Genomic DNA, 16,076 nt, shown 5'->3' with positions numbered 1-16,076 from the left:
TTATCAGTGTGGTTTGATCCAAACAGTCAATCGTGTTTAACACCTTCAAATTTTTTAAATATTATATTACTTCTTATAAAATTTACAATTTTCAGTAAAAGATAAATTTTCTTTTACGCTATTGTGCATTTTGGTAAAGATTTAAAAAAAGTAAAAAAGTTTGAATGTGCATTATTACTATAGCTAACTTATTGCTCCACATCTGTTATTTTATTTAGAATGCTCTTGTAGTTCATGACGTTGATTTGAATGAACACTATTTATTCGCTTGTCTCGAAAATCTGTGTGAAATCTTTGCTCATGTTCACCGCAATATATCGGCGTGATGTGGATCAAAGTTGTATATCAGCTTCTTATAGAAATTGTTGAAATTGACGTTCGTTGAGTTCTCTTGCAATTCATTCAATTCAACAAAAAACATTTTGCTATTCAAACAATAGCTAATACTTAAAGATCCAAACTTTCGATGTATTGCTTCAAAGGGGTCGCGGGCCGGATCCGATGTGCTTGCGGGCCGCATGTGGCCCGCGGGCCGTATGTTTGACATCCCTGGTATAGAGGGATGTAGAATTATACCTTTATGTCGGCAACATGATTTAAACGCTGTGTTCATATATTCGGTTCCATTGTCTTAAATTAGTTTTTCAATCTTCTTTCCAAAAAGTGCTGTGCACATAGCTTCGTATTCTTTGAACCGGTCCAAAACTTCACTTTTAGATTTTATTAGAAACGCAGCAGACAAACGAGTGTAATCATTGGTGAAAGTTACAAAATAGTTACAACCATCCCACGTCGGTGTAATAGGTCCACAAACATCACTGAGAATTATTTTGACCGGTCTAGTTGCACGTTTTTCTTTCCTACTATTGAATGGCTTTCGTGGTGCTTTGCCGCGAACACAAGCATGGCAAAACTTTTCACTGAGATTGTTCGATGTGTCATTTATGATGTCTAATCCATGCACCATACGTTTTGCGATTAACTTCTTTAAATTCTGGTTACCAATATGTCCATATCTGAAATTCAAAACGGTTTTCAACTGTTGCAGCTTTAGCACACATCAACGGAACGTTTATATTCATATAATTATGTTTTCAAAAAACGTTATAAATTTATTATACTCTCATCAAACCTAACCTAAACTAAACTTAATCTAACTTTGAATAATAAATGCTAAGCTGGACCTGCTCGCTCGGAGGTTCGAATCAAAAAGGGGCGATCGTTGTCTCTCGATCTCCCAGCTAGCTTCGCCGCGCGTGGCCGTGTTGCCAGTAACGACAATTAGTTTACTTAGGGTAATTATACCAGTTTATAATTCCTCCCGGGGGGGAAAAACGGACGTCCCCGGCCGAATAGTTAATGGTGAAGCCTAAATTGTACTTTTAATTCTCTTAATCTTACTCTTATTCCTTTTTGTTTGCCGTAAATTCTCAAATGTTCTCGGTTTAACATTAACCGCTGCTGTTTTAATCGCTCTTGGGTCTAATTTTTTCCGAACATTTGGAATTACATAAACTTCCTGACCTTCGTTTATCACGGGTGGTTGTTCTTTCCTATTGTTATTGTTTGTTTGTTTTTGTCGAGAGAGCTCTAGGCTGGTTCTAACTGATGAGAATATTTTCTCAGCCTGCTCATGTATTTTTTTGGGATCTTTAACGTTTAACTGGTTGAAAATAATTTCGTTCGGACTGTAGCCCGTTGATGAGTGAACTGTAGCATTGTATAATGAAACTGATATTGGTATAAGTTCTGAAGTGTTTGAATTTTGGAATTTGTGTTTGTTCGTATTTAGAATTTCTATTATAGTGGAGTGAGTTTTTTCGACCTGTCCATTACTTTCTGATGATGACGCGTATTTTAGCGAAGTTCCTAAGTTGCTTAAAAATGTTTTTAACTGTACCGACGTAAATGTCGTTTCGTGATCGGTAATGATTTCAAGAGGGATTCCAAAATTACTAAAATACTTTACTAGTGCTGCTTTAACATCTACTAAATTCTTGGATTCTATTGGGATCATTTGTGTAAATTTAGAAAACGAGTCGACCATTGACAGAAAACTTCGTGAATCAATGCTGAAGATATCCATGTGTAGACGCTCCATGGGTTTCCCAGTAGCCGGTCTTGGTGATATTTTGATGTTATACGGTCTCCGTTCGTATTTATGTGAATTACACACAGTGCATGTATTCACCACAGCTTTTATCTGGCAGCGCATCTTCGGAAAGAAATACGCTCTCTTCAGCTGGTTTTCGACTTCGTTAATTCCTCTGTGAGCTCTTTCGTGTTCCTTCGTGACCAATCTGTTTTGTTCCTCGACAGATGCCACGTCTTCGACTTGGAAGTGCGTTATTACAAAGTAACCCGAGCTGCTAAAATGATTCTTAAAAGAAATTTGAATTAGATTCAGTAAATTTTCTGGAGCTAATATTGCTTTTGTTTTCCATTATGATACTTTTTCAGGGTCTCTACTATTGCGGTTTCGTCAAAATTAGGTCTTTTTATAATTATTCTATTGTAAGTTGGGAAAGGTGTCTCTGAGACATCATCGGTTTGTTCCGAAATTTGATAGATTAGTTGGTTATGATTGTTGACATATGTAGGTTGACATGAATGTACTGTTCATACAAGCATCAAATGACAGGAGAAGTGTCAATCATATGTTAAACCGCGATGGTGACAAGGGTACACCTTCTATATGTATGAACTTTGACCATCTGTATAAAAAGCACGGTAAACGCTCGTGTCAGTGTCAGTTGTAGCAAACCGTGGAATAAACGTGCGTTAATTTCAAAACCGTCTTTCGTGTCTAATCCTAAATTCAACAGGTTATGGGCCCAGGAACGATTCCTGAAAATTGAGTTATTTTGCTTTGCTCCCGCGTCTGTCCTCGTAAACTTGTTTTGCGCATTCCTTTATTATTGGGCGAGCAGTTCTAGTGCTACTTGTAAACCTTATTGTGATCGGTGCAAAATGGCGGAGAAAATGGCATCCTTTATTAAGCTGAACGCTGTCAATTATGAAAATTGGTCGTTTAAAATGAAGCTTCTGCTCATAAAGGAGGATAGTTGGGAGACTATTATTGGTACGAAACCAGAGCCACCTACTCCCGCATGGACAACGAAGGATCAGCATGCCATGGCTACGATCGGATTAGCGGTCGATGATGGGCAGTTGGTACATATTAGAAAAGCAAAATCCGCGAAAGAGGCATGGGAAAACTTGGATAAAGTGCACGTGAAAAGAACTTTGAGCACAAAAGTGTCGTTAATGCGTAAAATATGCCGACTAAGGTTAGAGCAGGATGGCAATATGGAACAGCACATTGCTACGTTGACCGACCTGGTGGAGAGGTTAAACGGGCTACAAGAGAACGACGTGTTGAACGAACAATGGCTTGTCGCCATTTTGTTCAGTAGTCTACCCGACGAGTATGAGACGTTAGTAACAGCTCTTGAAGTCAGGCCAGATGCCGATTTAACTTTAGATTTGGTCAAAGGAAAGTTGATCGATGAGTGGCTTAAGAAACAAAATCGATCGTTTCCTGATGGTTCTGGAAGCGAACAAGCAGCTCTTCATACGGATAATAGAAGAGAGAAAGCCACGTGTTATTTCTGCAAAAAGCTCGGACACAAAAAGGCAGACTGTACAAAATGGAAGCAGTGGAAAAAGAACAAGAATAGCAATCGTCAAAGTGCGAACAGTGCTGTAGAAAATGGCAATTCCAGCGAATGGGCGTTTTCCATGATCGACGAACTAGAATCTGGTGTATGGATTTTAGATTCTGGAGCAACGTGTCACATCGTGAATAGCCGCAGCTTTTTTGACACATTTGATAGCAATTTTCGCGATGAAATAAGTGTGGCGAATGGTGAAAAAGTGTTGTGTGTTGGTAAAGGTTCGGGAAGAATTATTACTATGGACAAGGACAATAGGCTGCGCACGATCATTATACACAATGTGTTCTTGGTTCCGAGTATGAAAGCTAATCTGTTGTCGGTTAAACAGTTAGTGGCGAAAGGTTACACAGTTAGTTTTGACAAGAAGTGTGCAACTATAAGCAAGAACAGAGTTATTGTTTGTGTGGCATTTATTACACAAAACCTCTTCGTGCTTAAACTGAGTCGTCAAAGTGTGTCTCTCGCGAGTGATGGTGAGTGTATTCATGATTGGCATCGAAAGCTGGGTCATAGGGATATGAACGCATTGCAGAATCTTTCCGTGTTAGTGGCTGGGATGGTGATTCGGCCGTGTAATTGTACGGAAATATGCGAAGTGTGCGTTAGTGGAAAAATGCATCGTGTACCTTTTCCAAAGGCTTCAAGCAGTAAATCAACCAGTGTAATGGACTTGGTACATACGGATATATGTGGTCCAATGCGGACGGTAACACTAGGTGGACGAAGTTATTTCCTAACGTTTGTCGATGATTTCAGCAAATATACAGTAGTTTATCTACTGAAAAAGAAATCGGAAACGTTGAGTAAGCTGCGTGAATATGTTGAACTGGTATATAACAAGTTCAGTACTAAACCGAAGGTTTTGCGTTCGGATAACGGAGGTGAATTCACTGGAAAAGAATTCAAAGAGTTTTTGAAGAACAATGGTATTGTTAGTCAACTATCCGCTCCGTATTCACCTCAACAAAATGGTACGGCTGAACGAAAGAACAGATATTTAGTGGAAATGGCTCGATGTATGTTGATTCAAGCAGGACTCGATCATCGGTTCTGGGGTGAAGCCATATTAACAGCAAACTATCTGCAAAATCGTCTGCCATCACGTACCATAACAGTGACACCTTATGAACGCTGGCATAGTATGAAACCGGATTTAAAACATATTCGTCCGTTTGGTGTCGATGTGTACTGCCATATACCCAGTCAGAAGCGTGAAAAATTTGATCAAAAGGCAAAGAAACTTAAGCTGATGGGCTATAGCGAGAAATCTAAGGCGTATAGATTGATTGATGTGACGACTAAAAAGATAATAATCAGTCGGGATGTGAAATTTCTTAACAGTTTTGGTGCGGTGCCATGTGAAGAAAACCGATCGTCATCGAGTGAAGTATTAATATCGTTGGAAAGGCGTGTGATGGACAATGTCGTGCGCGAAGAATCTGAACTTCCTGTAGTCGTTGAAGATAATCAAGGCATTCCGGCAAACGACGAATCTGTTGGTGAACAGGATTCTGAGGAAGATTATTACGAAGATGCAATTCCTGATGAAGGCGTTACGAGAAGGTCAACCCGAACTACTAAAGGCAAGCTGCCAGCTAGGTTTGCTTGTTTAGTAGATGCAGCAGTTCAGGAGGAGCCCACTACAGTTGAAGAAGTTTTTGAATCAGCGGATTCGAAAGCATGGAAGGCTGCTATGGAGGACGAGCTGAAGTCGCATAAAAGGAATGGCACATGGGATTTGGTGGAACTACCGGTTGGTAAGAAAGTTATTGGAAGCCGCTGGGTTTTTAAGCGGAAAATAAATGAAAAAGGAGAAGTAATTCGTTTCAAAGCGCGGTTAGTAGCGCAGGGTTTTAGCCAGGTTCACGGTACCGATTATGATGAAACTTTTGCCCCTGTGACGCGATACAATACGGTGCGTACACTGCTAGCAATTGCAGGAAGAGATAAATTGTACGCAAAACATCTTGATGTAGCTACAGCGTATCTACATGGTAATATAGATGAGGAAATATATATGCGTCAACCAGTTGGTTATGAAATAGTTGGTCAAGAAGGAAAAGTTTGCCGTCTAAGAAAAAGCATATATGGTCTGAAGCAGTCGGCAAGATGTTGGAATATAGCTCTTTGTAATGTAGTTGAAAAACTAGGGTTTATTGCAAGTGAAGCAGATCCATGTCTTTTTATTCGTGAAAACAAGGCCATAATAACATATTTGGTGGTATATGTAGACGATTTGCTAATTGTTTGTAAAGACGAAAGTGAAATAACGAGTATCTACAAGGAATTGAAAGATCATTTTGATATCAATATGTTAGGTGAAGTTAAAAACTTTCTAGGGCTTCAGGTATCACGAAATAGTGAAGGTATTTTTAGTCTTGGCGCTCAAAATCATATCGATGGATTGATTGTAAAACTTGGACTAACAGACGCTAAAGTGGCAAAGACACCAATGGATCAAGGTTATTTCCGAGATGAAAAACCTAGTACGACTTTGAAAGAAGGTACCCAGTATAGGAGCATTGTAGGCAGCCTAATGTATATTGCAAATTGCGCTAGACCTGATATTGCGGCATGTGTTGGAATACTTGGAAGAAAGTTCAGCGAACCATCCGAAAAGGATTATGTAGCGGCAAAGCGAGTTGTAAGGTACTTGAAAGGTACAAGGAATTGGTTTTTACATCTCGGAGGCAAATCGCATCAAACACTTGAAGGATTTTCGGATGCAGATTGGGCAGGAGATGTTAATAGTAGGAAATCTACTACAGGGTTTATGATCTTTTACGCAGGAGGAGTAGTATCATGGACAAGTAGACGTCAGAGTTGCATAAGTTTATCATCCATGGAGGCTGAATATTGCGCACTTACTGAGGCATGTCAGGAAATAGTATGGCAAAGGCGTCTCCTAGAAGATATGCGAGAAAATATAAGTGGACCGACAATAATACATGAAGACAATCAATCATGTATAAGTTTTGCAGGAACAGGAAAGACTACTAGAAGGTCAAAACATATAGAAACGAAACAAAGTTATGTAAAGAATTTGATAGACAGGAATGTAGTGACCCTGCGGTATTGTCCCACTGAAGATATGACTGCGGATATCTTTACCAAGCCGTTAGGAACGGTGAAACATTCAAAGTTTAGTAAAAATTTGAATCTTTGGTAGTGTGTGTAAACGTTGAGGAGGAGTGCTAGAGATCTTTGTAACACGAAAGTTATTGAATTAAAGTATTGTGCTTCTGAAGCAATGCTAGCCGACATATTAACCAAACTACTAGGGGCACAAAAGATTAAAGAACTCTCGATAGGACTCGGTATTAGCAAGTTAGTAACGGAATGAACATTAGATTCATGAGGAGGAGTGTTGACATATGTAGGTTGACATGAATGTACTGTTCATACAAGCATCAAATGACAGGAGAAGTGTCAATCATATGTTAAACCGCGATGGTGACAAGGGTACACCTTCTATATGTATGAACTTTGACCATCTGTATAAAAAGCACGGTAAACGCTCGTGTCAGTGTCAGTTGTAGCAAACCGTGGAATAAACGTGCGTTAATTTCAAAACCGTCTTTCGTGTCTAATCCTAAATTCAACAATGATAATGGTTTACAGGTCGTTCACTAGACTTTATAAAGTAATCATCTGACGTGTCAGCAGAGTGGACAGTTTCGTCAGACTCTTGGACGTTTACTTCGACGCCTTCAGCTTTCCTGCTAAGCGCGTCTGCTACGACATTAGCTTTACCTTGCTTATACTCTACTTTATGTGGCATCCTGGGTTTCGGGTTACACGGATAGAGGGTAGTGAGTATGGATCGGACTCTGAATAGAGACGGTCGTGTGTGGCGACCGATGCCCGTTGACTCGCGGCGTTTGCGTTGATTCAGCAATATACGAGCCTGGTGGATATCACATTGGCGATCCTGCCATGATAACGAAGTGGAAAATTGATAACCGGTAGTGATGAAGAAAGGAGGACGCGTATGTGAGTTTTTGGGAAGAAAGTTGAGTCGGGTTCGGCCCATGACCAACAATGGGGCATTTGATAATATTTTCGCATACACCACTGAGTCGGGTTCGGCCCATGGCCAGTGAGCGAGAGTGCGACGGTTGAGTCGGGTTCGGCCCATGACCAACAGGAAGGCAAAATCGGAGACACCACTGAGTCGGGTTCGGCCCATGGCCAGTGAGAAAGAGTGCGACAGTTGAGTCGGGTTCGGCCCATGACCAACAGAAAGGCAAAATCGGAGACACCACTGAGTCGGGTTCGGCCCATGGCCAGTGAGAAAGAGTGCGACAGTTGAGTCGGGTTCGGCCCATGACCAACAGAAAGGCAAAATCGGAGACACCACTGAGTCGGGTTCGGCCCATGGCCAGTGAGAGAGAGTGCGACAGTTGAGTCGGGTTCGGCCCATGACCAACAGAAAGGCAAAATCGGAGACACCACTGAGTCGGGTTCGGCCCATGGCCAGTAAGAGAGAGTGCGACAGTTGAGTCGGGTTCGGCCCATGACCAACAGAGAGGTAATATCGGAGACACCACTGAGTCGGGTTCGGCCCATGGCCAGTGAGAGAGAGAGTACGAAAGTTGAGTCGGGTTCGGCCCATGACCAACAGAGCGGTGCGGTGATCGCGAACGTCACTGAGTCGGGTTCGGCCCATGACCAGTGCAGAAAAGCGTTGAGTTTTGTTTTGTTTTGTTTGTTTTTGTTTTAGACTGCTTGAAGGGCAAACGGTAGCCCATATGCACGAATAAAGAAACAGGATGAAACATGAATATTAGGCCGGTGGCACGGAACAGCGGTTTGGTATTGGTGAGTAAGGTGAAAATCAAGCTGGTGCTGATTGCCGGTGAAATCAAATAGATGATTACCGGGTGCCCTATGACTCCGCAGTTCGATTCCAATAGCGATGGGGATCCCCGGTTGGTACATTGCGTGCTTGGTTCTGAGAGGTTCACATTCCTAATCGACTCCGGGGCCACGGGAAATACCATCACGACCCAGGGGTGGCAAATAATAAGACAAAAGTTCCACACTATTGGCCAGGATTTGACGGTGCATCCAGAAGAGGTATTAAAAGGGTATGCGAATCAAACGGTAACTGTAGCTAGGCTGGAAAAAAAAAAAACAGAATTGGAAGGATGTTTTGGCTGACTATGTGGTTGCATACAACTCATGGCCGCAATCACGTGACGAAAATTCCTCCAGCACAATTGATTGTTTGGTAGAGCAGTGAGGAATCTGCTCCCCAATATTAATGTTGATTCAGCACGTCCTCAAGACGAGGAGTTGAGGGATCGGGACCAAGTTGCCAAATTTGACCGTAATGCGAGGGAAGATAGGAAGAGTCATTCAAAGAGAATCCGAGGTCTGAAGGGCGTAGCGGTAGGAAAATAAGACCACCGAAGCGGTACTTTGAACATGGGTGTAGAGAGTAGAGAATTGTGGGAATAGGTAACGCTTTATTTTTGCCAAAGGGAGGATGTGGCATCCTGGGTTTCGGGTTACACGGATAGAGGGTAGTGAGTATGGATCGGACTCTGAATAGAGACGGTCGTGTGTGGCGACCGATGCCCGTTGACTCGCGGCGTTTGCGTTGATTCAGCAATATACGAGCCTGGTGGATATCACACTTTATACTGGTAGTTTTCTAACTCTAATCTCCAATGTAGAATTCTATTATTTTTCAATGAACTTTTTATAAAGGTTAGTGGTTTGTGATCCGTATACAATATAAATTCATTGCCTAGTAAGTACGGTTTATATTTTCGAATAGCCCATATGATGGCTAGTGCTTCTTTTTCAATGGTCGAATAGTTCACTTCGGCCTTGTTCAAAGTTCTACTTGCGAATGCAATAGGTCGCTCGATTTTGTTTTGAATCTGGGAAAGAACAGCTCCTATAGCAAAATCGGATGCGTCGGTAGTCAAAATAAATGGAAGCTTAAAATCAGGATAAGCGAGTATTTGATCGGATGCTATTGTTTCTTTTAGTTTGTTAAATGCTCGACTGTACTCCGGATTGTTAGTGGTGATGGTGTTTTCCTTTTTCAAATAATTTGTAAGAGGTTTCGTGATTTTTGAATAATCTTTTATGAAACGGCGATAATATCCGGATAGACCAAGGAATTGTCGTATCTGTTTCTCGTTGGTTGGTAAAGGCCATTCTAGAATTTTCTTGACCTTATCAGGGTTTGGTTTCACACCATCAGGAGAATTATATGTCCAAGATATTCCGTTTGTTTCTTTAGAAATTCACATTTATCTATTTGTACTTTAATATTAAATTTCGAAAGTCGTTCTAATACTTTGCTAACATTTTCCAGGTGGATTTCAAGACTGCTTCCAACGATAATAATATCATCTAAATACACAAAACAGATCGATCCAATAAAGTCCAATAAAATATTATTCATTGCACGCTGGAACGTAGCAGGTGCATTCTTTAACCCGAAGGGCATTCTAGTAAACTCAAAATGTCCGTAACTTGTGGAAAATGCAGTTTTCTCTTGGTGATCAGGATGCATTTCAATTTGGTGAAAACCAGATTTAAGATCCAAAGTTGTGAAGTATTCGGATTTGCCTAAATTATCCAAGATATCTTCTATCTCGGGCATAGGAAATTTATCACTTATTGTTTTGTCGTTGAGTTTCCGATAATCAATGACAACGCGAACTTGTTTTTTACCATCTGGGTTTTGTTTCTTGGGAACTACCCAAATTGGTGAGGAGTATGGACTATTTGAAGGTTTAATGATGCCACTTTCAAGCATCTCTTTAATTTGCAATTCTACATCAAATTTGTAAGCGTGCGGGTAGCGGTAAGTTTTGGTGTAAACGGGCGATTCATCTATTGTATTGATCTTATGTTTGATTAAAGTTGTACTTGTTAGCTTTTCGTTAGTTTTCAGGAGGATATTTTCGTTTTTAATGATAATATCAATCAATCTATTTTTTTCCATATTTGACAAATGGTCTGTTCGAATAAGGCTTTCAATGAATTCTCGTTTAGGTGAGATATCACGAGAAAGTGGAATGGGTGAAATGGTTTCAAAATTATTTACAGTTAGTTTTAACCTGAAATTGTTGGGGATGATTTTACTTTTAGACATAATATTAATAGTTGATTTTTTGTTAACCGATGAGTACAATCCCGGTTGAACTACTACATCGTTTATCAATTGTTGGAATGTGGGAACATACCAGTCACCATCGCGATCAGTATCCACAGTAATAGTATTGTAGAAATATTTTTTTGCACAATACTTCCTGAAATAGAGTTCCACGCCGTTTATGCAAATTTTCTCTTTTTCATAATCGATAGTAGTTTTCGTCTGAGCCATGAACTCTGAACCTATGAGCCCATCGAAATACTCATGAAACTCGAGCACAAAGTAAGTTTGTTCAGGTATATCTGGCCCTAAAAGTTTCATTTTACCTTTTTTCGATACGGTTTGTGTTCCAAAAATATTATTTATGGACACGTTATTAGCCAATTCCTCTTCTTCTATTATTCCGGGTCTAATAATGTTTTTGTTTGCCCCTGTATCGATAAGCAATCTAATGAATCTGTTTTTCTTGCTATCGTATACAGGCAAATATGGCAAAAAATCGGAATCATCTATGTTATACTGGTTGTTAGATGCTCCACGTGAAAATTTGATTGAATTGTTTCTTTGTTCTGAGGATCTACTTCTAGGTTATTGACCGACGATTTATTTTGTGTATACCTGCTCCTAAGGGAGGGATCAACTTCCATAGGTTCAGGGTGTGGTTGACTTTGTTTATTGGAATTCAAAAATTGTGGCTGGTTCGGCTTACCAAGTTGCTTTGAAAACTGATTCGGTTGGTTTTTAACGTATGGTTTGTATGAAGATGATGATGAAGGGCTATTGCTTTGAAAATTAGTTTTTTCTTGAAACTTGAATTTACATAAAAATGTGTATGCATCCTCGATATCTTAAGGACGCGCAGCTTGCACATATCCAAAATAAGGGTCTCTAAGACCAGCAATAAAAGCAGCTAAACCATCTTCATCGATGAATTTATTGATAACTGACCAGTTATCGTTATACTCTTTTGTCTGCTTAGCGGTCATTTTTATTTTTTGTACTACGTGTACACGTATTTCCTGAGCTGTCTGATAATATTTATGGATATTCATTCCGTCTTGCATTCGGTGTTTCCATAGTTGACACTTGTACGTTGCAACCTCTTGGCGATCGCCCAAACTGTTCATCAAAATTTCTTTGATTTGTTGAAAGTCAGATGGATTGCCCGACATACAAAGAATGTCCTTTGCTCTGCCCTCTATCTTATTATTCACTGCCATGACATACATTTCATACACGCGGTCGTCAACCCTGCCTTTGAATAGGTTCAACGTTTTCTCGACCGTATCAAGCCATGCGGTTAGCTGTTTGCGATTACCTTCGTACGATGGTAATGCTTTGATGGGATCGGGAATTTTGCAAAAATGTTCGATGTTAATTGCTTCAATAGGCTGATCTTGTTGTGGCTCGGATATAGAAATGGGTGCTGTGCATTGATTTGATGCCAGTTGCTGCATCATTTGCATGAGCAATTCATGTCCATTTTGCAAACGAGCCATATTATCAGTTAGCTTTTGTAATTGATCTGCTTCCATTTTTTCTGAACTTATGGAGAGATTTTCTATTTTGGGGAGATCGATTTCTTTTAATGTAGTGGAATAATCTCCAGATGAGTCTCCACTCAAACTATCGGTTTCCGATAAGTCTTTTAGAAAAAAAACGTTTGGTACGGAGTTTCGGTTTTCTCTCTCGTTTCTTTTCCACATAAAACAAAAGCAATATCGGTCGAGCTAATGCTTCGTGATCGTTTCGATCGACCACGTGCTTATCAAGCCTTCCGTAAATGCCAATAATAGAAAAAAAGAACAAAAGAATTATCTGGCAAGTCTATCTGGTAGTGCTTGCACAGAATCACGTGTGGACACAAACACTTCCGTTTATTTCGGTCTATCTAGTAGTGCCGGAAATAAACTGAATACACTTTCACTTTCACTAATGAAAAAAAAATGTACTCACGTGCTTGTCCGATGGTCCAATGTGTTAGGGAGGGTCCTCGAATCGAACAGCGAATATAATTCCTCAGCTGCCGACGCCAAAGCGGGTACCACTTGAAGTGTGTAATATTTGATTACTTTTGCACTTTTTTCACCTAACTGTAGTCTACAGCGCCAATTATGTTTTCAAAAAACGTTATAAATTTATTATACTCTCATTAAACCTAACCTAAACTAAACTTAATCTAACTTTGAATAATAAATGCTAAGCTGGACCTGCTCGCTCGGAGGTTCGAATCAAAAAGGGGCGATCGTAGTCTCTCGATCTCCCAGCTAGCTTCGCCGCGCGTGGCCGTGTTGCCAGTAACGACAATTAGTTTACTTAGGGTAATTATACCAGTTTATAATTATATATATATAACTTATTCTTCGTTTCACCAGTCATAATTGTTTCACCATTTTTGGTCTGCACTTCCACTTTACCTTTTTCAAATATCACTTTCAGCCCCTTTGGGTCTTGAAATGCAAACTTCACATTCTCATTGTAACCAATAACTATCCCTTTCTGTATGGATACCAATTCGGTGCCATACTTGGCTGTTCCAATAGTTATTGGAGTGTCCATAGTTTCAAGAGAAACAAATAGGTTTTTATTCCTCACCATGTGTTCTGTGGCTCCGCTGTCTATAAACCAATCGTTGTTATTGGCGTAGCTTACAAGCACTGCTGTATTTGCTGTTGTTGTACCTTCCGATTTTCTTTAGTATTGGTCCCGCAGCAGACGACAGTTTCTTTTTATGTGTCCGGGCTTCTTACAGTAGTTGCAAATAATTGTTCCTCTGTTGGTCTGTACCACGAACGCTCCTCCATTGTTCGACTCGTCCGCTCCATCAATCTGATATGTTCGTCGCTAATTTTGGACTTGACAAATTCCAGGGAAATGGCGTTTTCCTGCACGCTGTCCAGTGCTGTTACCAATCCATCAAATGATGGCGGTAGGCTTCGGAGAAGAAAGCATACTTTCAAATCTTCATCGAGGGCGGTTCCCGGGCATCGAGTTTTTCGAAGAACTCTTTGAATTGTTTAATGTGGCCTGCGATGCCACCACTTATAAAGTTTGCTGTGCAAACTCGTTTTAAGAGTGACACGCGCATGGACCTGGTTGTTCTCTCATGATGCGCCTTCAGGGTGTCGAATACATCCTTTGCACTTCGGCAATTTTTGATGATCGACAATTGGTCGTCTTCTAGCATGAGGATCAATGTGGCTTTCGCCTTTTTATCCATCTGTGTCCATACCTCCCTTTTTTCATTTCCTTGTGGAGCATCTTTTTCTACTGTGCCCCACAGGTCTCTGGTTAGAAGCATTTCCGCACGAATTTTCCACGTGGACCAATTGGTCGCGTTTAGCCTTTTTACTCCGTACTTCTCCTCCATTTTCTTTGCTGCACACGTTTTCTTCGAATTACTGCACGTGTTTGATGATCACTCACACTCTCAAACCTTTCGATGTCTGTTTACTACACTTCTGCGAATTATCACTTATCCACGTTGCCTGGGCCCATAACCTGTTGGAAACGTCTAACTAAAGGAAGTGCACGCATTCGAGTCTTTGGTCGAACTGAAATAATTCATTCTTTATTCATTCTTTTAGAGCCACGCTACACGACCCGCAAACTCAAAAACTTTGCGGCGCAAAGAGGGAAACAGCCGAAAAGTTTACGTCAGAAACTTTTCAGCTCCGTGAGTTGAAAACTGCACCCGCGAAGTTTTTGGCAGCTAACCGCAAACTCAAATGCGCCAGAAGAAGAAGATGAAGAAGAAATAAATGTAAACATAACAAATCTCAAAAACAAAATAATCGAACATATGGTGATAAATTTTCGTGTTTATTTTGCAGCTACAGTAATATTTTGTCATTTTATAGCTAGAATATCAATTATAAATTCACTATAGATCAGGGGTTGGCAAAGTCCGGCCCACCAACTGATTTTATCCAAAAGTTTCAAAAAGTTTAATGATAAAGATTAAAATATTTTATCCTACCACTTTTTATGTAACTTGAGAACATCAAAATCTTCCTTCTTCATGCGAAGAAAGTTAATTATAATTTCATTTGCTTGCTCTGCTACAGTATTGTCCAGCAAACGGTTGCCATCTTCTTGCCTACGCACAATACGCTTGTTGCGTTGTTGCAAGTTTTGGGTACTCAACTCGATGACCCGCGATAGGGTAGTTAGCCACACTTCATTCATCAACAGATTATCCATCTTTTACTTTTTGTGTGCATTGAAATAAGATCTTGTTTGCTTTGAAGGAAGATTTTTGAGTTAACTGAAAAATCAAAAACAAAAACCTCTATGCGCCGCAAAGTTTTTGAGTTTGCGGCTCGTGTAGCGTGGCTCACAGAATTGGTACCGCAAAACGCGGCTACACGAACCGCAAAGATTTTGACTTAAACTTATACGGTTTTTGAGTTTGCGGTTGGGGTTTGCGGCTCGTGTAGCAGGCCGGTAAGAGATCGAGTTCTTGTGTGCATGTATCATAGAATATTAAAAAATTTATTCGCGCGTATTAAAAATTTATTAAGCGTATTCAAACAACATAAATTGCAATAAACGAAATAAAAAGTGTAAGTTATGCAAATGTGTAATTTTCATATTTATTCGTGTGGTTGTACATCTCAGGAATTTAAATCGATGTAATAAACCCAATCAACTGTCAAATTTAGAAAACCGCGTATCTCCGAATCCACGTATGTCGAGTACCGCGTATTTCGGATATCTACTGTATTTTACACCCGTTTCCACTTAGGGTGGAAGCGCGCCCGCCTTCTGTGCAATGGCGCGCTATAACGGTGGAAACGCGAGTATCAACGGTGGTACGCGGCGCATGATGACTGAATCTCGCTTGCCTACTGTTGAAACGCGGTCTGTTGGAGGGACGCAAATTTTGACGGCCGCACAAGATCTGTGAAGTGAGAGGTCTGCTCATACCATGGTATAGCAAAACCTGTCAAACTACCGCATAATCAACAAACTGACCTTCTTTAAAGGATGATACTGTACGGATGCAAAGCAGTATTTGTTACACTATTCAAAAACATCAAATTTTCCACCCGCTAGCTTTATTGAGAGCAATTCCTGACGCAGTATTCAAAACATACGCGACCTCTCACTTTTATAGACCTTGTACAATTCTGACGGCGGTATATTTCTGCACAAGATCTGTAAAAGAGAGAGGTCGCGTATGTTTTGAATATTGCGTCAGGAATTGCTCTCAATAAAGCTAGCGGGAGGAAAATAAGATATTTTAAAATATTGTAACAAATATTGCTTTGCATCCG

This window comes from Anopheles coustani, chromosome 2 (assembly GCF_943734705.1).
Source record: "Anopheles coustani chromosome 2, idAnoCousDA_361_x.2, whole genome shotgun sequence".
NCBI lineage: Eukaryota > Metazoa > Arthropoda > Insecta > Diptera > Culicidae > Anopheles > Anopheles coustani.
Note: the sequence above shows the minus strand (reverse complement) of the source record.